Raw genomic sequence first — 24,859 nt, 5'->3', positions numbered from 1 at the left:
GTTTCAATCAGCAACTCGATTCACCCAAACGTAAGGTTTACTTGTCAGTATGATGTGCTTATTCCGTAAAAAAAAAAAAAAAAAAAAAAAACGAAAACTAGATTTAGGGTCCGTCGAAAAATTTTGTGGCCCCTGATACCAAAAATTAAAAATATTTCATTGAATCAAACGTTTTCTTATACGGCCCATATTTTGAGAACTACTGTACATATGGTGCAGCCAAAAGAAAACTAACAATTTACTCAGTATGATGTGCTTATTCCGTAAAAAATATGAAAACTTGATTTAGGGCCAATTCCAAAATTTTGTGGAAAATGATCTAAAAAATTCAATATATTTCATTGAATCAAACATTTTCTTGTACGAATTATATGCGAAGAACTACATACAGTGTAGCCAAACCCAATCTATCAGCTAACGCAGTATGATGTGCGTATTGCGTAAAGAAACGAAAACTCGATTTAGGGGCCGTTCCAAACTTTTGTGGCAACTAAGTCTTGGCCAAGATCGTAATCCTTTGATGCATTTTTGATCATTCGTAAAATTGTTGGCCATGATCGCAATCATTTATTCCATTTTTTGATCATTCCTAAAATCTTGTTTAAACATATTCTTACAATATTATTTTGCTGAACAATCAAAGGTTTTAAATGAGTAGGGTAACCAGCACGCCAAATTAATATACCATATGTAAGTATACTATTTAGAAGAGCATAATATACAGTACGTAATATTTTTATGCTTAGAATGAATCATAATTGAACAAATTTATATAATAATTTTCTTAATATTGTGGCAATATGTGTAATGTGATGAGACCATTTTAGATTTTTATCAATAAATATATCTAAGTGTTTTACTTTAGTTTCACTAATAAGAGGACTACAGTTACATTTTTCAGTATTATGACAATAGTGCAATTTTAGTGATATGTTTTCCGGCTCTGCTGTTAAAGTTGGCGAAAACGAGTCATATACCTGTTTTCTTCAGCATTTACCTAGGTAATACTAACCAAGCCATTGTTTCACTTTCTTCATTTCTGCTTCAGTTTTCTTGAATACATCTGTCCATGTTTCATCAGTAAATATAAAACAAGTGTCATCAGCAAATAATTGTATATGCCCGTCAATTTTTAAATTACATAAATCATATATATAAATTAAAAATAATATTGAAATTAATACAGTTCCTTGCGGGACTCCTTGTTTTACATATGAATAATTGATTTGAAAATGACCTATTTGGACGGCCTGTTTTCTGTCTTTCAAATAACTGCTAAACCAAGATAACGATTACTCCATCCACGAGGATCAGCCTTGAGCCTTTTTTAAATATATATAGGTTTTGTTACAGCAGTCTTAAAATCATCAGGAAATACACCTGTTTCTAAACAGCTTAAAGATATACTGCAAAGATTTTAATATATTTGATTTCGTATGTTTCAATAAACTTGCTGATAATCCATCTATACCAGATGTTGTTTTTGGTGATAATTCATTTATGAAGCGTTCAATTTCCTGCTCAGTGATTGGAGTGAAAAATATAGAGCTTACTACTTTAGTTTGGGTATTCAAATTAAAATCTATTTTATCATCAATCTCTTTGTTACCTACTTTTTTTGCCAACACTGGAAAAATTCTCATTAAAACTTTCAACTATTAACATTGGATCACATTCAAACGTTACTAAACCAATTTTAGTGTTTAGTTCATTTATTTCTACATTTGTTTTGTCATTTTTATCTATAATATCTGTTATTACCTTCCACAATTTACTATCATTGTTATTATATAATATAATTTGTTTTCTATAGTAGTAATTTGTAACTTACTTATTAATTGTATAAATTTATTTATATACCTTCTGTAATATTCCTTAAATTCTAATTCATTTTGGTTTTTTATTACTTAACGACTTAATCTATATCTTTATCTTATACAGTTGACTAATCTTTTGTTATCCATGGTTTTATTTTGAAATATTTACTACTTACTTTTTTATTTTTATTGTTAATACGTGAATTACTTATACAATTTTTCATCATTTGGATGAAATTCCAAGTGGCACTATTAACACAATTACTCTGTATTACCTGATTCCAGTTACATTTTTCAATTCTTCATTTAATAAAGTATAATCTATAATTGTTGTTTCATATGATATTTTCCCCTCTTTTGCATTGTAATGAGAACATTTATACTAGTGAGACAGTGGTCAGTTATACTTGTTCGCAGCATAGCTGATGTGACATTCAATGGACTTTGGTGCTTTAAAAAATATGATCTATACAAGTCTTACTCTGTCTTACAAGTCAACTTCCACAGACTGTTTACAATTTTATAGACATCCTAAGGAAAGATGAGTCAGGAACAATTACAGCAGAAGTCAACAAAGTTAAGTAGAAGTCAGCTTAAGTTTGATAACCCAAATGTCATTACGGTGTTTCAGTTGCATAATTGACAGACTCTCCTCCTAGTTAAATAGATAGGGCCTATAAGGACAAAAACAGCGCATGGACAAAAACAGAGCAAGGAAATACAGCGCGGACAAAAATTATAGATGAACATTTTGCACTAGACTCGCTTGCGCTCGAGCACACTTTTTTCAACTGAGCTCGCGCTCACTGGGACACGCGATCACTTACCTCAATTGGGATCGCATTCACTCGAGCTTGCACACACTTCCCTCAACCGGGCTCGAGGTCGCGATCACTTCTCTGAACTAGACTCGCGATCATCATTTCATCGTTTTACCCGGGGATATACCGAGTGCAAGCACACAGTTTCTTTCTGGAACACGCGGAATGCCGACGTTCCTGGAGGAGTCCTTCAGCCCAGAAAGATTCACAGCCACTCTTCTATTCATTCAGCTACACTATTATAAACATCGTTCCTATTTCGGTATTTCTCCGTTTTGTTTACGATTTTGATCATTTGCCCTAGTATATTGTCCTCTTATTACTTCTAAGTAGTTATTTCTTAATTTGCTTAATATCCTATGGTCCTCCTCATTAGCTATAATTTCGTTTATTTCTTTCCTTTTTATTTGATCTCTTCCTATAATCGTTCTTCCAGTAATGGACACCATAATACGTGATGTTCTGGTGTGCCTATTTCTTTGCATTGACATCTTGGATGCTCTATTTGTCTCATTTTGCGTAACGCGTGATTAACAAGTAACACTTCCCAAGTGTAACACTCCTATTTTGATAAAATTTAGCAGGTAGATACTACGCATGAAAGAAACGAATACGTGTTTTTTTTTTCTGCGGAAAAACGGTTTTAGGGGCAAAGGTCAAACCAAATGTTTTGGAAATTGACGCCCGAAAGGCGAAAACAAGTTAACCGAAGTGAACGAAATTACGCACAGATATTGTCTTGGGACATGGACCCTTCCAAACCTTTGATTACGAAATATCAAAAATGCTAATAACAGTATGCCTGAAATGTGTAAAGGACATGAAGAATTGGAACAAAACTTTGTGTAGGGACAATAAGCAAAAGACAAACGAATACGAGTTTTTTATTTTCTGCAGAAAAACGGTTTTAGAGGCAAACGCCGCACGCAAAATTTTGAAATTTGACGCCCGAAAGAGAAAAAGAAATGGACCGAAGTGAACGAAATTGTGCAAAGATCTTGTAGAAGTAAGATGAGGGAATGTGTGTTTCGTATTTTCTGAAAAGAGAAAAAACTGTTCGAGGAGTTGGGTGGCAGAAGGATTGCACCAAACCGAACGAAATTGTGTGTAAAAATTGTATATGTAAATTAAGGCCTTTCGTGTTTCACAAGTGTCTCCATCCGATTTCTTCAAATTTGGCAGATCAACAGTAAGCACAAACAGTATAGCGTGCTTTATAGTGTTTCAGGAGGTACCTTTAACCCTTACAATGTTTTTCCGCATAAACAAAAATACGTGTCGATTTATTTCCTCCTTGCTGTTGATGTGTAAAATTTGAATCAAATCGGATAGGGACATTTGAGGAGGACTAAAAACCTTATTTTACATATATAATATCTACACACAATTTCACTTGCTTCGGTCCACTCCTTCCTGCAATATTACGGTAATATTAATTTTTTCGGAGGAGGCCTTGGACCCAAGACTGTTTTTCCGCACAAATTAAAACACGTTTCGTTTGTTTTGCAAATTGTCCCTACACGAAGTTTCGTTGTAATTCTCCATATCCTTTAGAAATTTCTGACGTATACTTATTTGCACTTTTGATATTTTGTAATCAACGGTTTAGGTCTGTGGCCCACCCAACCTTTTCTTGCGGAAAATACGAAACATATAATCCCTCATTTTACGTCTGCAATACCTATGTACAGTTTCATTCACTTTGGTTAACTTCTTGCCTTTCAGTCCTCAACTTTCAAAATTTTGTGCGAGTGCTTTTGCCCACTAAAACAGTTTTTCTAGGAAAATAAAAAAAAAGTAAAAAAAAAAAACGAATTCGTTCATTTTTGCTTATTGTCACTACTCAAAGTTTCATTGCAATTCTTCATGTCCTTTACACATCTGATATACGGTTATTAGCACTTTTAGTATTTCGTGATCAAAGGTTTGGAGGGGTCCGTGCCCCATCTAACCATTTTTCCAGGGAAATACTTAACACATATTCCCTCATTCTACGTCTACAATATTTGTGCACAATTTCGTTCACTTCGGTCCACTTCTTTTTGCCTTTCGAACATCAACTTCCAAATTTTTTTGGGGGGGGTTGCCCCATAAAACCGTATTTCCGCAGAGATTTTTTTTAAAAAAAAACACGTATTCGTTTGTTCTATTTGTAGTATTTACTTGCCAAATATTATCAAAATTGGAGTGTTACAATTGGGAAGTGTTACATGTTAATATAGTCCTGACTGGCAGGAATCAGTAGTAAGATGAACTCTTTAGTAATGGCTGAAATACTGCAAGTCAGTGCGATCCATCCAAGACTCGGGTTCAGCGCAAGAGCTAGCGTACTTCGCTAGATTAGTCTCACAACTATTGCCTTAATGTTTGGGAAAGGATGTGCATTGCGGACCATGCATGCACTGCCTTTGTCATAGGTGCCCGAGCCTCAATGAAATAAGTAAGCGCGAGTCCGACTGAGTTTGAGCCCAGTCGAGAGAAATGAATGCGAGACAGAATGAGCGAGAGTCCAGTTGTGAGAAGTGATCGCGAGCCTCAGTGAGCGCAAGCTCAGTTGAGAGAAGTGAACGCGAGTCCGAGTGAACGCGACCCCACTTAGGATTAGTGAGAGCGAGTCCATTCGAGAGAATTGAGTGCGAGCCCAGTTTCTGGAAGTGATCGGAAGCCGAGTGAGCGCGAGTTAAGCTGGGAGAAATAATCCCTAGTGTGAGCCCAGTTGAGTGAAGTTAGCGTGAGGTTGAGTGAGTGCGAGCTCAGTTGAGTGAATTAAGCGCGAGTCCGACAGAACGCGAGCTCACTTACGATTATTGAGTGCGAGCCCACTCGAGAGAATTGCGTGCGAGCTCATGTGATCGCGAGCCCAGTCAAGAGAAGTGATCGCGAGCTCGAGCCATGTTGATGGAAATGAGCGCGAGCCCGAGTGAGTGCGAGCTCAGTTGAAAGAAGTGAACGTGAGCCCGAGTGAGTACGAGCCCAGTCGAGAGAGGTAAGCGCCATCTCCATTGAGGTAAGTGATCGCGAGTCCGAGTGAGCCAAGCCCAGTTGAAAGGAGTCAGCTTGAACACGACCGAGCTTAGTGTAAAATGTTCATCTATGCTCCATGGCAAAATGTTCTCCCTTTTCGTTTCGTTTTTCTCTCCTCTTCTCTCAATCTTTTTCTCTCTTTCTGCCTCATTTCTGAATCTCTGTGTAATAGACATCCATTGGCTTCAATTTTTCATTGTGTCTTTCAGTTTCTCTCTACATCAACTTGTGAATCTTGTTTTGCCTCGGTTTTGTTATTTCATTTTATCGAAACTAATACGTGTGTAGTTTGAAATTAGAATTGTGCTCATGTTGTTAGCTAATTTTACTATGGGAGATAAGAAAAGAGTCTCTTTACCTGAGATGATTATGGAATAAGGTGTATATTGGGTGGCCTAACTGCACGGCGTTAGCTGTCGCAATTTTTTTGATGCGGAGTGTACGAAGGGTGGTCAGAAAGTAAGGTTATTACAAAGCCTGCAGTGAGACGTGTATACATTATCTCATACAACCAATACAGCCAATACATACAGATGGTGATCAGAAAAATGGAAACCTGAACGAAATTGCAACTTACCAGATTAATATGGTGTCGGGCCACCTTTCGCCTTCAGAACAGCCTTGATGCAACGTGGGATGGAGACATAGAGATCGTGAATGGTAGCAAGTGGAATTTTACACCATTCCTCGTGCAGGGCATCGGCCAGTTCTGTGAGAGAGGATGGAGGTGGAAATCGTCGCCGGAATCGTGTTTCCAAGACGGACCACAGATGTTTAATTATGTTGAGATCTGGGGATTGGGCGGGCCAGGGAGATGTTGAACTTCATCCCGATGTTCCTCAAACCACGCTGTAACAACGCAAGCTGTGTGAATGGGTGCATTATCATCCTGGAAGATGGCGTCATTGTTCGGGAACAATATCCGGACCATAGGATGCAAGTGGTCTCCTAAAATTGCGACTTAATCGTTGGCAGTGATTTGTCCGCTAAGTGTGACCACAGGATCCAATGAAAACCATGATATGGCGGCCAACAGCATCACCGAGCTGCCGCCATTTTTCACAGTTGGGCGGAGACACTACAGATTATAAGCTTCTTTGGGCGTTCTCCACACATAAACACGGCCCGTGGTTGGGAATAGGATGAAGGATGACTCGTCCGACCATATCACACGTTTCCAGTCCTCAACGGTCCAAGTTGCATGGTCGCGGCACCATTTGCGGCGTGCGAAAGCATTGTGGCCCTTGATGAGCGGTTTGGCCCGTGCAACACGACCCCGTTTAAGTTCATGTCATGAAATTCGCGGCGGGCTGTGATTGTCAAAACAGGGTGGGGGAGGTGCTGATTGAGTTCCTCCGTCACTTGCTCCGCAGTGGCACGACGGTTTTGCGTGACAATGCGCTTTAATACCCGGCGTGACCTGTCACTCATGATTTTCTTCCGTCCACTGTTTCGCTTCCCCGATGTGGTTTTCCCGTGTGTTGTGTAGGCCGTCATCAGCTTCGACACTGTCCCACGCGACACACCTAACACAGTAGCCACTGCCGTCACACTCACTCCACATAACAGCGCACCAACAATTTGCCCTCTTTGAAAATTTGAGAAGTCTCCCATTTTACACTACCTCCGTCTACTCCAGCGAGTGGACACTTCTGTTCCACTGCGCCTGACGTAGTATGGAGACCGACCTAACACACCACCCAGCGGTTCGGCGCTGCAGGCGCCACGATACCACTGCCAACCCATACATCTGACATGTTGCCAACTAGAGGTGTTTCCATTTTTCTGATCACCATCTGTACATTAGGTCAGTATGGAAATTGAAGCTCTTCGAGGTGTGTGTGTGGGGGGGGGGGTAATTGGTGTGGGCCAAAAATATACTTGTACTAAGAGTGTACTCTTGCAGTAGTGGCGTATACTGGTTTGATGGCTTGGACTACCACTAACCTTTATAGTACATGTACATTATTATTATTATTATTATTATTATTATTATTATTATTATTATTATTATTATTATTATTATTATTATTATTATTATTATTATTATTATTATTATTATTGGACTTTTTTCCACTTTATTATACAATCTTCAAAATAAAGGAAAACTTTATACCATTCTTTTATCAAGTAGATAAATATCATTTTCTCTTCACTAGCAAGACTTATATTATCTTATTAGTATTACGGAAAAACGATTGTACATTTCTACCTTTATTCGTTGCATGAAGTATCACTACATTTTGCATTGGATAAATGGTAACCCTATTCACCAGAGCAAATGAAAGCTGTCCGAGTAATAATGAACGCTGAAATAGAAGATTAGGAAAGAAGGATCCTAAGTCTGTGAGAGCTACGCAAACTACCGTAAAACACAACATTTTCGCTGCGTTAATGCTAATCGCTACGGAACAAAGTGCGTGATGATTTAAAAAATGCAATTCACAGAGACCCCCAAATCCACTGTTATTACTCGTATAATTTCCTTTTACTCTTCACTCACGCCCAAGAAACCGATTTCTCTAGAGGCAACTACTTTTACCTGGGAGCCTGTTCGTACGCTGTGGGCGGAGGTGGAGCGAAGGGGAATGCTCTGATATGACTCTTACTGTAGTAGCTAGAGAGTGATTTCTGCTGCGTTGTCATATTGAAGACTCTTAAGTTCGCGAGACAGGCTGCGTGCAAAGAATTCTGTGGATTTTTCTAAATACATACAGTTCTCAGAAACTTTTATCATTGAAGGAAGACTCTAAAGTATAAAATTATTAATATAATTTAGTCCATATTATAACTTTATTTTGTAATATTCTAGGGCTACTACCGGTAGGCCCGGTAGTCCACAAAATACGCCACTGTCTTGCAGACTGTGTTAATTTCTCAACACATTCCGAAAGAAACTTGTACTCGTAGGAAAATAACTCTGTACAATATAGAATAGATTATAATTTCTCAGTTCACAGTATTTTTCTCACAAAAGACTTGAAAAATCAGTTTTTCTAATGTACATAGTATATAAAAGATCTTGGGTATCCTCTGTGAGGGTGTCTCCATAAAGTGTGGTCATAATTGTAATTTGTGTAATCACAAGAACACCACGTTAAATTTAAGTTACACAAATATGCATAACCTCAATTATTATGAATATTCACTCAAAGTAGTTACCCTTCCAGTTAAAACGAGGTGTATTATACAAAAAAAGGTAGAACAGATATTTGTTAAAAACTGTCTTATATCCATTGTTCACTGTTCACTGTTCAGGAGATAGTGTTTCGGGTCACTCACTGTACCAGTGGCTTATTTAGGTTTTTGTTTCGGGGAGGGCTATGCACAATACGGGGAAGAAGGGGGCAATTACACACCTGCGTTCGAGAATTAATATTTTAATAAATTGTTTACTAATTCTGTATTAGAAAAAAAACGTTAAACTCGTATGTCGGTGGAGGATCATATCTCCTATGCAAATCCGAAATGACACTCCTACAAAAACACGTTGAATATTTGTAATCTCATTTCAATTTAGAAAAAATGGAAATATTCAGTTTTATCTGTGTAAGTTTTTACCTGAAAGAAAATGTTGAGACAAGTTGAAGCTGAAATATAGTGATTGCAGTTTTAATGGCAAGAATTGTAGACTGGTGAATCTTATGTGATATAATACACACAAAAATTTAACAATCTAACCTTTTATTCTATTCATGGAAGAAAAAGGAAGCATCTTCTTGACGTACCTAATTTCCCGAGCTACGTATTTCCCCTCTCTTGATTTTCTTTAATTCAAACATTTACTTTTCTTTATAAATAAACGATGTAAATATTCCTTTGCTATAATAACTAAAGTCCCGTTATGTTGATATCCTTGCAAGTCGGTGTGGAACATCAGTTTGGCTTATCAGCTTCTCTTAGTTTTGGTGTTACTGACAACGACCGACTCAAATCACAACCAACAGCGGTCGAAACTATGATGGGCGAAACGAAAGAAAGTAACAACCAAGAAAAAGAAACAGAAGAGTAGAATGAACGAAAGATAGAAAAAAGGACACAGTTCGTACATGAAATGAAATTGGACAAATACAGTACTATTTGTGAACCAAGAGCATAAGAAAATGGAAAGTCAAAGAAATTCTAAGAAATGGTGAGAAGGATTAATGTTGTAGCCCTACGTGAAATGCGAAAAACCATAAAATTTATTTCAGGAGGAGCTTGATCCCGATAACCCTCCCCTTAAATACGCCACTGTACTAAAATTTCTCGGAGTAGATTCTATTTCGGCACAGATTCCTTATTAGTAATTTGAAAAACTGATGATTTTTATTTGTATATAAATTTAATTTTTGTAATTACACATGAAGGTTGGGGTCGTTACCAAATCCACCCCCCTAGAAAGCACAAGAGGAACGAGGTTCCGGATACGTGTTCAGAGGTGCCTGAGAATTTTTCCCTTCCCCCCTTGAATTACCACACTGCATTAGGTTATTTTTCGACATAATCTTCATATCGGTTGAATGCACTTGTCGCATCGTTGGATGAGTTTGTAGATTCCCTTCTGGTAAAAATCCTGTCCTTGCCTGTTCAGCCCCATTGTCACGAACCTCCTCATCTGAAGCGAAGCGACGGACTCCTAGGTGTTCCTTCAAGTGGAGAAACAGCTGAAAGTCACTTGGAGCGAGGTCCGGGCTTTATGGATGGTCGGTGATGTTTCAGCTGTGTTCAAATCTGTTGTAGTCGTTCTGGATTGGCCACTGCGCTCCTAATCGGGAACGTTTTATTTTATTTTTCTTTTTTTTTATTTTACCAGCCTTTAAACTTTCGACACCTTCCTGCAACATGCTGCCGAGACATTACAGTCTTTCCGTAAACTTCTACCAGCTGCCGGTGAATTTCAGCCGTAGTTACATGTTTCGCCCATAGAAATCTAACAACTGGGCGGACTTTTTCGCGTGACCCGTTTTCCACACAAGTTAACATTTGCTACAAGTTTAGCTACAAGTAGCGCCATAGATGGCGGGTGGCTAAAACTCTGCACAGTTGCCAACTCCATATATTAAAATTACCGCGCACTCCTCATTCCTCTATAACAGACGAAACTCCAAAAATATCGGCCTTGTAGCCTTAGTTTCTGGTCCCCGTTATACATTTCGAAGTAGAGTCCACCTTCATCTTTATGACTCCATTGAAACCTGAAGGCTAGATGTAACAGCTTCTGATTTCAATACTGGAATGCTGTGCAGTAAAAATAATATAGCATAACCAATTTTTTTTAAGTAGTAGGAACGGGTTTTATCTCCGTCCTCTATTGAAGTTGAAAGTGTTAGATTATTAATTACGATATGTATATCTGAACCGTATCTATTAAATATTAGATCCTAGAATATTAGATATAAAAACGGTACCATAAAGGGAGCAATTGATTGTTAATATACATTCAAAGTCTTGAGAATTGGTATCATGTCTGTCCTTATCACTCTATTGAATCCAAAATTGGTATATTTAACCATTTTCATTTTCAATATTAGATCTTATGAAGTAGAAACGGTAAGATTTAACGAGTCTTAAACAATGGATGTAGAGTATAACATAATTCATAAGCCAAGAGTGATAGATTTAACTTCTTTTGGTATGAGTATTGGATTCCTATATGCAGTAAAAATGGTAAAGTTTAGAAATAAATGTTCCTGATAGTGAACGAGAATCCCAAGAAATTATTTTATTAGCTTTATTTTCCTTTCCTTATTAGTTTTATTTCCATCTCTATAGCCCTATTGAAACCGGAAGTGGTACATTTAAGCACTTCCATTTCAACATTGAATTTCCATCAAGATGAGGGAGGTTTGTTTTAAACACAGAGTCTCCACTCTTATCGCTTTATTTAAATCGGAAAAATAAAGTAAAAATTGCAAAAATATAAAGACAAATTGTTTCTTCTTAAATGTTTGTCAAATTCTCGAGTATTTGTTTTGCGCCATGAGAAGAACGGACATAAAGCTAAATCTTGAAAGAGAAGACGATACTATGAGACAGTGGTGACACGAATGATTGGAGGAGAAGAGGATACTATGAATATACAGTGGTATAACACGGATGATTGGATAGTTCTTGCTCTCTCTGATGTAATTAGAATGGAAATTAGTCTAATAGAATATAACAATGAAATAGAACAATAATTTGGGGGATATTTTCAATATCTGGAAATTTCCCCCGGCCATCTTTTGAATTTATATGTTCTTGCCGATTTCACTTCTTTTTTTTAAAAAAAAAAAAAACGTTTAACACCCCACAATTATGTACCGAACATGATGGCAATGATGATGGTGAAGCTAACGATGATGAAATGGTGATTACCAAGGTGATGATGAAATGGTTGATAATAGTAGAATGATGAAGGTGGAAGGAAATGGGAAAACCAATGCATATGGCATTTGTCCATCACAAAGCCTAATTGGTGGAAGCTGGGATTAAACCAGATATTCCATGTGCCAGAGGTGAGCGCTCTACCACTGAGCCACCACATCACCAAATTTTACATTTGATTGTTGCATTTCAATAGGATATGAAAATAATTTATAACTTCTATTGTATCATAACTTAATTCCACTTTTATATGTTTGTTCATAACTGCATGCTGAATTGTGATAACTTTATCTACACTGCAGTTGACGTGAGGTCAATTATGTCCACGTCTTCTTCTAGTTCGTGGTTCAGGGTCTAGTTTTCAATTTGACTTTTTGCCAAGAGGAAGTTCCTACATATCCATAGTAAAATAATTAAGTAAGAACTATATCGTTATGAGCGCAACTTTTGATAGAATTACTTGTATAACAAGAGAACCGTTGTTATAATGATTAATATGACGCGTCTGAAGTTAGCCATGAATCTTAAATATCAGCATAGCAAATAAAAAATGACTCTATGGTAATGATACTTTCCGCACTTAGTGTTAACTCATTCTTAACATAAAATAATAATAACACTAAAGGGAATATATGCCACAGTAGGAATCATGCTATACTATGTGAAGAACCATTGTCTATTTCAAAAGCGCCAGTGGTATAATCAACCTTTCTTTGTCTAAAATCTTAATTAATTTGATAAATCAGTCTAATTATAAGAAGTAGCATATGCAAATTTTCTTCAAGGGGGTTCTTGCTCCTAAGTTCATATTATGTCATGTATACATAAGTATACATAAGTTAATATGGTAAATATCAATTTTGCATAATATCTTGCTTAAGGAGGCTTAAACCAAGAAGCTCTCTTGACTACGCCACTGCTTATAAGTGTTCTATTAGTGATATTTTGTAACACTGCCTTTAATTAGAATTAGAACCTATACTTACAAATACAACAAATTGGTTTACCAACAATATTTCGTTCGGCTCACGAACAATATTTCGCAAACGCCCTCAACTCCATGCGCCCAGTAGTTCTTTGGCACATTTGCTGTATATATTTTCTATATTAACACCAGATGTTGCATACGCAACACAAGCTGATCCCAAATTGAACGAGTTTTCACCATATTGTCAGGGTTGTAAACTCTCCCTTCTGAAACGAGTTTAGCTCAACTCAGACTCAGAGTGTAAAAATTGAGCTAACACGTGCTCAAACTCAAGCTATTTTTAAAAAGTGTCAAGTCGGGTATTTTTTTTTAAAGTTACGCTCAACTACACACTCAACATAAATAAAACACACTGTGATGATTTAATAACTAAAATTTTTTACGATGATGCAGATTGAGAACGGTCCGGATTACAATTGCAAATGCTAGGGTAAAATATATTACTTTACAAAGAAAGAATAATGTCCAAGGAAATCATTTACACAACCAGCAAATCTATACTCACAGTAACAAGGTAGAACGTGACCACTATATGTGCACTCCACGCATTTATGTAGGTCTACTCCAACTCCTAATAAGCACTTGTCTGAAGTGCTGTAAAGTTGTGTGACTTCGACCTCTTTACATTGTGCTATTCGCTTGCCTTTACTCCCTCAACTCTTGCACCTCCCTATGTGCTATGAAACAAATAGCCTTGTCCAGCATATTTAGCGAAAAGGCAACCTGATAACAGAATAAATATGTTTAAAACATCAAGAAATTTGTTTAGCCAAAAATAAACACTATTTTTTAGCCATATTTTGTACCCTGATGCTTTCTTAACCTGTACGACGAAAAAAATTAATCCCTCTAGCCTCTACATTATGCAAGGTTTCAACTACCATAATGAATGCTTTAAAAATCGGTCAATCCATATGAAGTTGCATGCCATCAATGATAGCTGCTTCACAACTTTTATTTTTAAAGATTTTTTTAAATACTATTCCCGTATACATTGATAACATTAAAATGTTTTTAAAAGGTTTGTTCCTTGCCAGTTTGTAAGTGGGGGTAATTTTTGTTGGGCAGTGCGTGCTTATAATTGACTTTGCAGACGTTAGCGTAAACTTGTATATCTTAGGACTGAGCTATTCAAAAACATTGCAGCAAACGCTATTTTCTTCAACACTTTCTCTTCTTGAATTTTGTTTCTTGATTGAACCTCTTCTTTCGTAATAGGTGAAAATTACTCGTTTAGTATCAAAAATTAAAAAAAAAAAAAAACTTTTTAAAGCTGAGGTTTGGAATGAAGGGGTGAAATATCAAAGTTGATTTTCTAGTATATTTTATATGGTACTATAGTTTCAATAGCTAAAGTAACACCACGGATACAATTTTTCCTAGAATTTTTATAATTCTCTAAAAATTTGAAATTTTGTAATTTTTGGAATGTCTGAAGACACCTCGTGTGTGACATGGAATTAACAGCTATGTATATCCTTACGCTAGGCAACAAAACTGACTATAATAATTATCAAGGCATTTCTCTTCTGTCAACATCCTATAAAATCCTCTCAAACATTCTATAACAAGATTGACCCCATACGCAGATGAAATTATTGGAGATTATCAGTGCGGATTTAGATGAAATCGATCAACTATCGACCAAATATTTACCATTCGACAAATACTCAAAAAGAAGTGGGAATATAATATCCCGTTACACCAACTATTTATTGATTTTAGAAAGGCTTACGACTCAGTTAGGAGAGAAGCATTGTACAACGTTCTTAAAGAATTTGGAATACCGAAAGAGCTAATTAAGATATGTTTAAATGAATCCCAAAGTAAAGTCCGGGTAGGAAAATTTTTGTCCACGAGCTTTCACGTCGAGAATGGTCTGAAACAAGGAGATGCATTGTCACCATTATTATTCAACTTTGTTCAGGAATACGTTATAAGGAAAATCAAAGATAGCAACCAGGGCCTAGGTTATGGCAAATGCTGATGATGTTAATTTAATAGGGGATGATAGGAGAGCAATACAAAGAAATTCAGAGGTCTTAGTAAACGCTTGCAGGGACATGGGTTTAGAAGTAAACGCAGAGAAAACTAAATACATGGAAGTTCGTCCTGATCGTAATATGGCAAATTATGGATGCTTTAAAATATCGAATAATACTTTTGATAAAGTGGAAACTTTTAAATATCTAGGATCAATAATAACAGACGAAAACCATATTCACGAAGAAATTAAATGTCGACTAAAAGCAGGGAATTCGTGTTATTATTCAGTTCAAAATTTCTTGTCGTCGCGGAATTTGAAGCTTAAAATATATAAAACGATAATCATGCCTGTTGTTCTGTATGATTGCGAAACATGGTCGCTTACTCGGAAGGAAGAACAGAGATTAAAAGTATTTGAGAACAAGATCCTAAGACGAATATTCGGACCAAGAGAAACGGGAATGGAGAATAGCGGAAACTTCATAACGAGGAACTACATAATTTATACGATTTACCCAACATTGTTAGTGTCATCAATTCTAGGAGGCTCAGTTGGCAGGTCATGTAGCCAGGATGGAAAAAAGTAGGAACGCATTCAAAATCTTAAGTGGAAGACCAAGCGGAAAACGACCATTAAGAAGACTTAGACGCAGATGGGAGGACAATATTAAGATGACTCTCGCAGAAATATAAATACAGAGTAGAAACTGGATCTAGTTGGCTAAGGATAGAAGTCAATGGATAGCTTTTATGAACGCGGCATTGAACCTCCGGGTTCCAAAGGCGAGTTATTTAGTTAATTAGTATATGCTTATGTTACTCTCAACCGTTTGTTTCTGAACTAAATACCTAACGAACTTGAATCATAGACATCATTGTTTTAATTTATTATTTACATTTTAATGTTGAGCGACTTACACTTTAGAATAATCTTACATTATTATTTTTTTTAAAAAAAGTTAATTTTGAAAATGAAATAAAACTGATTACCAATAACAAATAAAAATAAACTTTAAAAGAAGTAAGAAAAGAATAGAGCAATAAAAAAGTATGAAACTTATTATGAATTAAGAATTAGTACACTTAGGTAGGACCATGTCGCTGCACGCTCATTATTTACTTTTCAGATGAAAGTTGTAGCCAATATAAGAATAGAAAAAAAAAACACACACACATTTGCAACGACAAAACAAATTTTGGACTATAAACATTTTCCCTCTTGCCAGAGGAAGAGAGTCTGCGATGGGGTAGGAAGCGCAACAAAAGTGAAGTAAGTAGAGCCAGATTGCAAGGAACAACAGGAGATGAAATACTAATAATAAGTGTGGAAAAATGTTCGATTTCTGTAAATAAAAATTTTAAAAAGGTCATAATGTAATAATAGGATTACACAATGAGTGTTAATTTACACTAATTGATGGTTGGAACTTCAGGAACCTTATCCAATATGTTCAGGGAAAAGAACTCTATAAACATCGACTTGTAAAAGAACCGGTAAGCAAATACATGAAAACACAGGGGAAAACATAAGAAGTAAAAGATAGATACTACTAGACTAAATTTTCTCTCTTCAATTTCTTAAACTAAATCAAGTGGCGCTGCAGTTATTACCGAGACATTTATTTATCAAACACGAATAAAATTATATCTTTTCCGAAAGCTTCGTCCGAAGAAAATTTGCTTCAAATGTAAACTATTCCTTCTCGATTTTTTCGATATATTATGTATGCCATTATTAATGAAATATTTGTTTGTAAATTGCACATATCATATTTGACAAAATTGTCTTTAAAAATCATCAAGACTAAACTACCCCTTCTGAACATTTTTATGACAAGCGATTTCTGCACATTTATAAGGTTATTTATAAAATACTTACCTGTGATATAAATACATAAACAAAATTACTTGATTCCATTAGAGATGATGATATTGGAAAAAAGCACTCTCAAGAGAATTTTTTTTCCTTATGGATTAAAAAAATTGAGTTATAGTATATTCTCAGGTTATTAATGAATCGTTTACAAGTAGTATGTACACTCATGTCCAAAATTATTGTCGAATATCTATAACTGTCTTCTTCTACGAAATTATTTGATAATGACTTTTCAGGGTACTTTTAACACTGATACTATGTGTATAAAAGAGAAATGTATATTTGTGGTAAATTTCATAGGAAAAGAATGATAAATACGAAAATTAGAATGAGTAAAACAAAATGTTGCTAAATAGACAAGAAAGTTTTATTTTCGTTTTATTATTCTTATTTAATGTTCTTTTGACATGAAATTTGTCACATACATGTCTTTGCCGATTATACACATACTAACATTATGAGAAATACCGGGCGAATTCGTTATCAAATTATAGTCCTACAACAACATATTTATAGACATGCGACAATAATTTTGGACATGAGTATACATAAAGAGTGTGTATGTGTGTGTGTAGTTGTTTGCATGTGGAGTACTATACGTCACGTTCGATTACTATGAGAAGCAGGTGACGGGCCACCGGCACCACCTACAAGTCACATGACGACAAGAGAGCAGCAACGCCACCGCCGCCCGGAGCACCTATATAACAAAAAGGATTCAACGGACAGCATCCAGAGGCCAAGCAGAAGGGACAGAGTTGAAGAGGAGAGCGGCGAAGAAGATGAGGGACCAGGTTTCTTCCAGAGCAGCCCAAGTTTCTCCACAGCTGAGAGAGAGAGGATACGAGCTGAAGCACTTACACTGATGGAAGAGAACCTCAACAAGTACCTGAGAAGAAACGATGCGGAAGACCAGGTGTTCTACTCGAGCCAGCGTCGCCCCATACAAAACCAACAAGATGGCGGCCCTTATGAGGACCACCATCCCACAAGCACAGAGAGACTATTTACGGACGGAGTCCTGCATAACCAAGAAGACCAAGCTGCCACGGCCAAGCCAAAGACGAGAGGTGAGATCCAGACTCAAGAAGACGAAAACTTCCAAGTGGTCCAGAGGAGAGGGAGGAAAAAGAGATCACCGGAAGAAGGGCCACCGGCACCACCTACAAGTCACATGACGACAAGAGAGCAGCAGCGCCACCGCCGCCCGGAGCGCCTATATAACAAAAAGGATTCAACGGACAGCACCCAGAGGCCAAGCAGAAGGGACAGAGTTGAAGAGGAGAGCGGCAAAGAAGATGAGGGACCAGGTTTCTTCCAGAGCAGCCCAAGTTTCTCCACTGCTGAGAGAGAGAGGATACGAGCTGAAGCACTTACACTGATGGAAGAGAACCTCAACAAGTACCTGAGAAGAAACGATGCGGAAGACCAGGTGTTCCACTCGAGCCAGCGTCGCCCCATACAAAACCAACAAGATGGCGGCCCTTATGAGGACCACCATCCCACAAGCACAGAGAGACTATTTACGGACGGAGTCCTGCATAACCAAGAAGACCAAGCTGCCACGGCCAAGCCAAAGACGAGAGGTGAGATCCAGACTCAAGAAGACGAAAACTTCCAAGTGGTCCAGAGGAGAGGGAGGAAAAAGAGATCACCGGAAGAAAATGCGCCAACAGAAGAAACAACAAAAAGACTCACACAGGAGGAACCGAAACCTAAAGAAAAGTCCAATCTCGCACAAGAGAAAACCATTCACATACAGGTGAAAAACAATTGCACACAGGTGAAACCAAAGCCAACACAGCTGACAACTAGAAAGACCGGCCCTTCTGAGGACCAACAGGAAAGAGACAACTCCACTCAGGTAGAAGCCAACCCCACAGAAGTGAAGACGAAAAATCCCGGCCCTTCCCAGGACCACAATAAAACAGTATCTGCTAGTAACCACCACACAAACAATAGCCAATCAGAAGCCAATGAAGACAGAGCATCGTACCAATCACCGAAGAGAAGTCAGAAGAATCAGAGCAAGAATCCACGTATGTTCACATGTGTCATAAAGGGATTCCCCACAAACAAAGATCTATCAACACTAGAAGAAGAGCTACTCAATCAAAAAGTTCAATACACCGCAATAACCAGAATCCAGTCAGAGAGCGGCCCAACTCCACTTATAAGGTTATTCTCCACCAACGCAGAGCAAATAAGTAGACTAATTACATACGGCCTACCCACCGGAACTAGGACATACAAAGTGGAGCAATCCAGGAGTCTGCCCCGACCGTCCCCGTGTTGGAACTGCTACGCATATGGACATCGGAAGTTCCAATGTACTAACAAGAGAGTATGCCACAGATGTGGTGGCACGCATACAGACGCATGTAGCCAGAAAGTAAATAGGAACTTCTGTGCAACATGCAAAGTAAATGGTCACAGGACAGGAAGCAGTGAATGTCCTAAGAGACCAAAAACCTCAACTGAGATGTCCAGGCCCAGGCTTATCACAGAAGAACAGCACACATATTCAGGCCCTTATGAGAGCCAAGAAGACAGCAGAGTTCAGCAATCAAAGACAGAAGAGAGGCAGAAAGAACCCCACAACCCCTTAACAAATGAAGCAATAGAGGAAGCCATAAACAGGACGACACAGCAAATACTAACATGGGTTACATCGATATTAACTATGACAACACCACCAGCAAGCAGAAAACTACTTACAGATGCAATAGCAATAGCAACGAAAAAGATCTTCAAGTTAACCATCAACACCATATCAACCACAACTGGGGAGGTATATGTAACCAAACCACAGATAGCTACTAGAAGCAAGCAATGCAGAGGGAGCGGCACTAAAAAGACACAAACCGAGGGATAGGAGAGAAGTTAAGCAGCTGTCACCACTGCAAACCGATGACGACCAGGCGAGGCCAAGGACCAAGTTGCATGCTTAAAAATAACACAAAGACCCACTAACCAAACTTGCCCACCAAACTACAGACAATTAACAAATTAGATTAATTCACACCCAGCTCTTAAGTTAGATTAAATACAGACAGTAAAATAATAATTTTACATGGGTTTTTCCCACCCCTTCTTAGTGTGGTTTACCATGTAAATAACGAGCATGTGCATGACCGATAAAGGGGGTTTCCTGGACTCCATGTGTTTCCCAGGTTTTTCCTCCTCCTACCCAAGCCAATGGTGAGGTGAAAAATCTTCACGCGCTTTCCTATCTTCTATTTTACTCTTCTTTCTTTCTCTAATACACACTGCCCGGTAAATGTCTAAGGATAAAAACCGCGGCGCGACACCACAGACGACATGCTGCTTTAGATCTCTAACTGCATGTAGGAGGTGCACGTAGATATAGGTTGGTGCATCACTCAAGGGGGCGAGCTGTCTTGCTAAGGGGCCCTCTTTATCTCTAATTTATTTCCGTATTTCCGGACAGCAATTAGTCTGCAATTGGTGTTGGTGACCCTGGAGCTCTACGAGAAACCCAACCTCAAAGCCTTAAATTTGCTGCGGAACTTTAAGCTTTCCTTCTACCCGCTTTAGTTTGCTTGGAGCTCTGTCGGGATCCCAACCTCAGTTGCTTAGCTTGCTTTAGAGGTCTGTGACTCTTAATCCCTTCAATGCTTGCTTCCGCGCATAACAGTTTCCTACGTCACTCTACTCAGCTTGCCCGGAGCTCTGTACAGATCCTGACATAAGGCTGTAAGGTCTTGGACTACCTTTTCTCTAACTCACATTAGAGAAAGTTGTATCGTAGTATTTATGTAAATACTGTTGTATTTTATTACAACATTTTATAATAAACTGGTAGTGGGAGTCAATTCCGGACTTGCTCATCCTGGTTCTACCTGTCCCTATAAAGGGATGAATTTTACATAATAGAGCGTTTCCAACTCAGATGTAACTGAATACCTCCCTACCGGACACTATTTTTTATCAAAATTTATAGGTATGTGATTTTTAACAGTGAACTTAGTGATTTTTTTTCATGTAACTTAACGCTTTTTTACCGTGTATGCCCCAGACTAGATCCGGCAAAAATACTTTTCTAGATAACACGACTAATATGGCTGAACAAGTTTCTCATCCTTTAACATTTCCCACCTCACCAAATATCAGGCCACGTCACTCAAGGCCCCGATAGGTTTTCCATGCTTTTTGACTGTTTGGCACTCGGTTACATTATTTATTGTTAACGTTATATCAGAGTGATATATATGAGGATTTAAGTGTGGGAATGTTGGTTGTTGGTGGATGAAAGATGGTTTTAACTAAATTATTTGTGGTACTGTGAGAGCTGGACATTGGAGGCGGTGGATGAAAGACGTGAGTGTTGGAAAATTCTAGACATTGTGTAACTTTGAAAATTGGTATGTCTTAGAGATGCTATTTATTAGAAAAACCCCTTCCAACCCCCACCAACAAAGTGGGAGTGAGAATGTTTAAAGTAGGCTTCCCATACTGGACAGCAGTCAATGTGTATGGGCAAAAACATTTGATGTGAAAAGGGAATTTTCTGGGGGCCACTGTGAGGGTTATAGGGGATTTCGAAGCTATTGTGTGTATATTACCCTTTGAATATATTCACTGCCTTTCTCACGCTTTGAAAATAATCGGAACTTTTAAAAATATGAATATAGAACTGTGAACGCCGTGAGAAAGTTTTACTTTGACAAAAAGGATTATTGCAAAGATGAACACTTGTAGACCCCCAAAATGTATGGAAAAATATAGATTCCCAGGAAAAGGATATTTTTGTTCTTGTTATTACACAATGATGTGTCCTTTGAGGATATGTGAAGAGACACACTGTGCATGTTTGAAAAAGACAATCCTTTTAGGCTTTAACATAGAAGAAAAGTACACCCCTTTCTTGTTTTACCACATACTTAGCGGTAAGAAAGAACTATGACTTGGTGAATTTATTTTTTTAAAAAAAGTCCACGTGTGACTTAGGGTGCTTTTACGGCCGATTTTGCGATGACCGTGAGAACTAGTGAAATTTTTTAGTGTTGGAATGATGGAGAAATGAAGGGAAAAGGGGGAAAGTGAAATTCTGGGGGAAGTTGGTTGTTGGAAAGAGGTGAAGAGGCATACCATTTTATTATTTACGTAGCATTGTCCTTGGAGCTGGTGTTTGTTTTTTGTGTGTTTAATTTTATCTGATTTTTCTGTTTAATTTTATTAGTAGTGATAAACCGAGTGCTTCATCGATTAATACAAAATTGAGGTAAGAAATTTTAATTACTTTTATGCATTTGGAATGTGAAGTAAAGATAACATAGGGAGGGCCGTGTTTCCCTTAACGGGTATATGTTTGGACCAATGAATACTTGTTTTTTGTTTTGGAGTAATGAAACTTTATGAGATAATTCACTTGTATTAGCGCTATTGAAATTTGATTGTGGTAAAATGAATTTGGTTAGAAGTAAATATATTGATTGGTTGATAGCACAGAAGGCAGACAGTTTACCTACGATTGAACGATTGAATCGATATCTGAACTCTTGTATTCAGTGGCGTATTTACGATTTTGTTTCGGGGGGGCTTTGCTAACTTTCGGGGAGGGTTTTGCCTGAAAATGTGAAAATTCTGCAAGATATTTCATATACTTTATTATAGTAAATAAAATTTCGAGGGGACTTAAGTTCGGAAGCCCCCCTAAATACGCCACTGCTTGTATTGAAGATATAAATGTTAGGATATAACCAATTCAGTTGTTCGGGTCGTTGTTCGTGGTTCGTTGTCCTACCAATAAGTATTCTGCTGAGACTTGAACTTACCTGGATAGGACGACGAAGGACCTCTCCAAGATGGGGTTACAAATTGTTTCCAAATCACTCGTCGGTCTCAATGATGAGATGAGCATTAGGCGCCGAGAGGTTCGGATGTCTTGTCTCGAAAACCTCACGGACGATCAGACGGTCATCCAGACCATAACGCACACAAACATCATTCACACACACAACGAAAACACACCGGATTAAATAACACTATGCTTATTTATTAGAATACTAATATATATATATATATAATAATAACGAATAGGAATGAACACAACACGTAACACAGAATATGTATAATAATCTTCATTACTAAAATCAATCTTAATGCACTGTAGCCCTTTTAATCACTTTTATATAGAAGATTATAATTCAGATGTCACTCCAAATGTTTCTCTCACACCATTGATGCACTTGGGGAATTAGTACTGGGGGAAAAGTTGCCGGGATAATCCCGCGTAGAAATCCAGTTGCTGCGCCAAACGATTCTGAAGCGTTAAGATGAGTCTTCAGCAAATTGAAAAAGAAAGTCTCCAAAGTAGAATGCCAATGTTGGAGGGCGCGTTTATAACTTTTTAGGCGCACAAGGTTTGTGAACCTGGGACTTCACTAGTTGGGGCTAGCAGTAAGAAAACGTCCTTCACCGGCTAATAGCTTGTGCCCCTTAAAACAAAATCATACTTAATTCCCGACGCAACGTGCGCGGTGTTGCACACAATTCCGGAGTCAAACTCCCCGAGCTCAAAAGTTTAAGATGCAAGCTGCAATGGTTGACTGAAGAGTGTTGGCAGTTCATTCCAAAAACTACTCAGTTAAATCACCTGTATGCACATACAAACAGAATACGGAAAATAATTTATGTTAATTTTAGTCCACTGGCCACGATGCACGAGACATTGTGATAACTCGGGCATGAGAAAGTACAGATAAGGAACTACAAAACCAATGTGACTGGCGTCACTCTGGTCACTCGAACACCTGGTCAGCTAGTATTTTCATAAATGATTAAAGAAAACACTTAATTCAGTTCCAAATAACTGCAGAATATATACTGTGTATATAATAAGTCAGGGAGAAACACTGAGAAGATTCGTCACTCACTGAAATGTTCTCACCAAAAGCAATGTTTTAAATACATATATATGAAAAACAATGAAAGATTTCTTTGTCCAGTTGCGTGGGAGAGAAGCAATTCCCACCGAAGAAAGAACTTGTATTCGTCGCAGAATAAAGTATAAATAGAAAAAATAATCACTATCTTTACGAAATATACAGAGCGTCCACAAAAATACTTCTATAACCTGGTAGCGGTTACAGATGGCGCCTGGCGTGTGGAACAACCTGTCAAGTACACACGTAGACAGGTTGAGATCTCCTGGCCGTATAATGAGGTTCAAATAAAATTAGGTTTTTCACCAAAAATTTAAAATCAGTTAGTTGGCAACACTGTGATGTGGTGTGAGACTTACGTGCATAAACGATAAATGTCTTTTCATCTGAAAAAGGGCTATTTAAAATAGTTAAACAACTTGTTTACTCACTACATCATGATGAGGTTCCTGTGTGAGCAATGTCCAATCCAAGTGTTTCATGAAGTAATAAGATCCTTTAAAATGTCTGCTACAGTTGAGTTTCCTTATCTTCCACTTCTTCACATGTTGAAACCATGCTATCTTCCTGTGTTGAATGTCCTCCATGGTTCTCCAACGATGAGTTGATGAGGGGAGAAGGGGATTTTTTTAACACACTGGTGTGAGAAGCGAGGTATGGTTTAAACACCTGTATGATATCTTTTTTTCACTGAAAGGGCGCAGAAAGCGTTTATAGGGCTATTTAAATGCTTACTTTTTTAACACATAAATACTTTTCGTAAAATGTTTTAAGTGTTCCGTTTCGATCACTTTATTTGGTATAATATGAAGTAAATACACACTCAGTAACTATTCATTATAATATCGACTTCAAGAATTATCAAACATTGCAATAAAAGTTAATAAATATTTTTTTAAATATACTGATATCTGTATTTAAAATATTAGAATATGAATGAATATGCAAATAGCAAACATGTTAAAGGTATTAAAATATTGAAATTATTCGATATTACTAAAATATATTTAAAAAATCTGAAAATCATTGAAAAAGTAAAATGAATGAAGATGTAAACACATTATAAACTGACAATATACAAACAAAATAAG

The 24,859-nt window shown here is 37.5% G+C and overlaps 1 protein-coding gene across 2 annotated transcripts in view; it reads right to left on the bottom strand.

Annotated features, from left to right (window-relative positions):
* Kr-h2 (transmembrane protein 33-containing Krueppel homolog 2) overlaps positions 1 to 13,645 on the bottom strand; it is a 144,001-nt gene extending 130,356 nt beyond the window's left edge. The window contains exon 1 of one of the 2 annotated variants that reach the window (XM_081738772.1): positions 13,504 to 13,645. The gene's annotated coding sequence lies outside the window, so the exon portion shown is untranslated. The remainder of the gene's footprint in view (positions 1 to 13,503) is intronic. The other variant, XM_081738769.1, reaches the window with a different exon arrangement.
* Between the last annotated feature and the right edge of the window lie 11,214 nt (positions 13,646 to 24,859).

This window comes from Thermobia domestica, chromosome 14 (genome assembly GCF_964235325.1).
Source record: "Thermobia domestica chromosome 14, izTheDome1.hap1.1, whole genome shotgun sequence".
Classification (NCBI taxonomy): domain Eukaryota; kingdom Metazoa; phylum Arthropoda; class Insecta; order Zygentoma; family Lepismatidae; genus Thermobia; species Thermobia domestica.
This window is presented reverse-complemented; position numbering and strand designations above follow the sequence as displayed.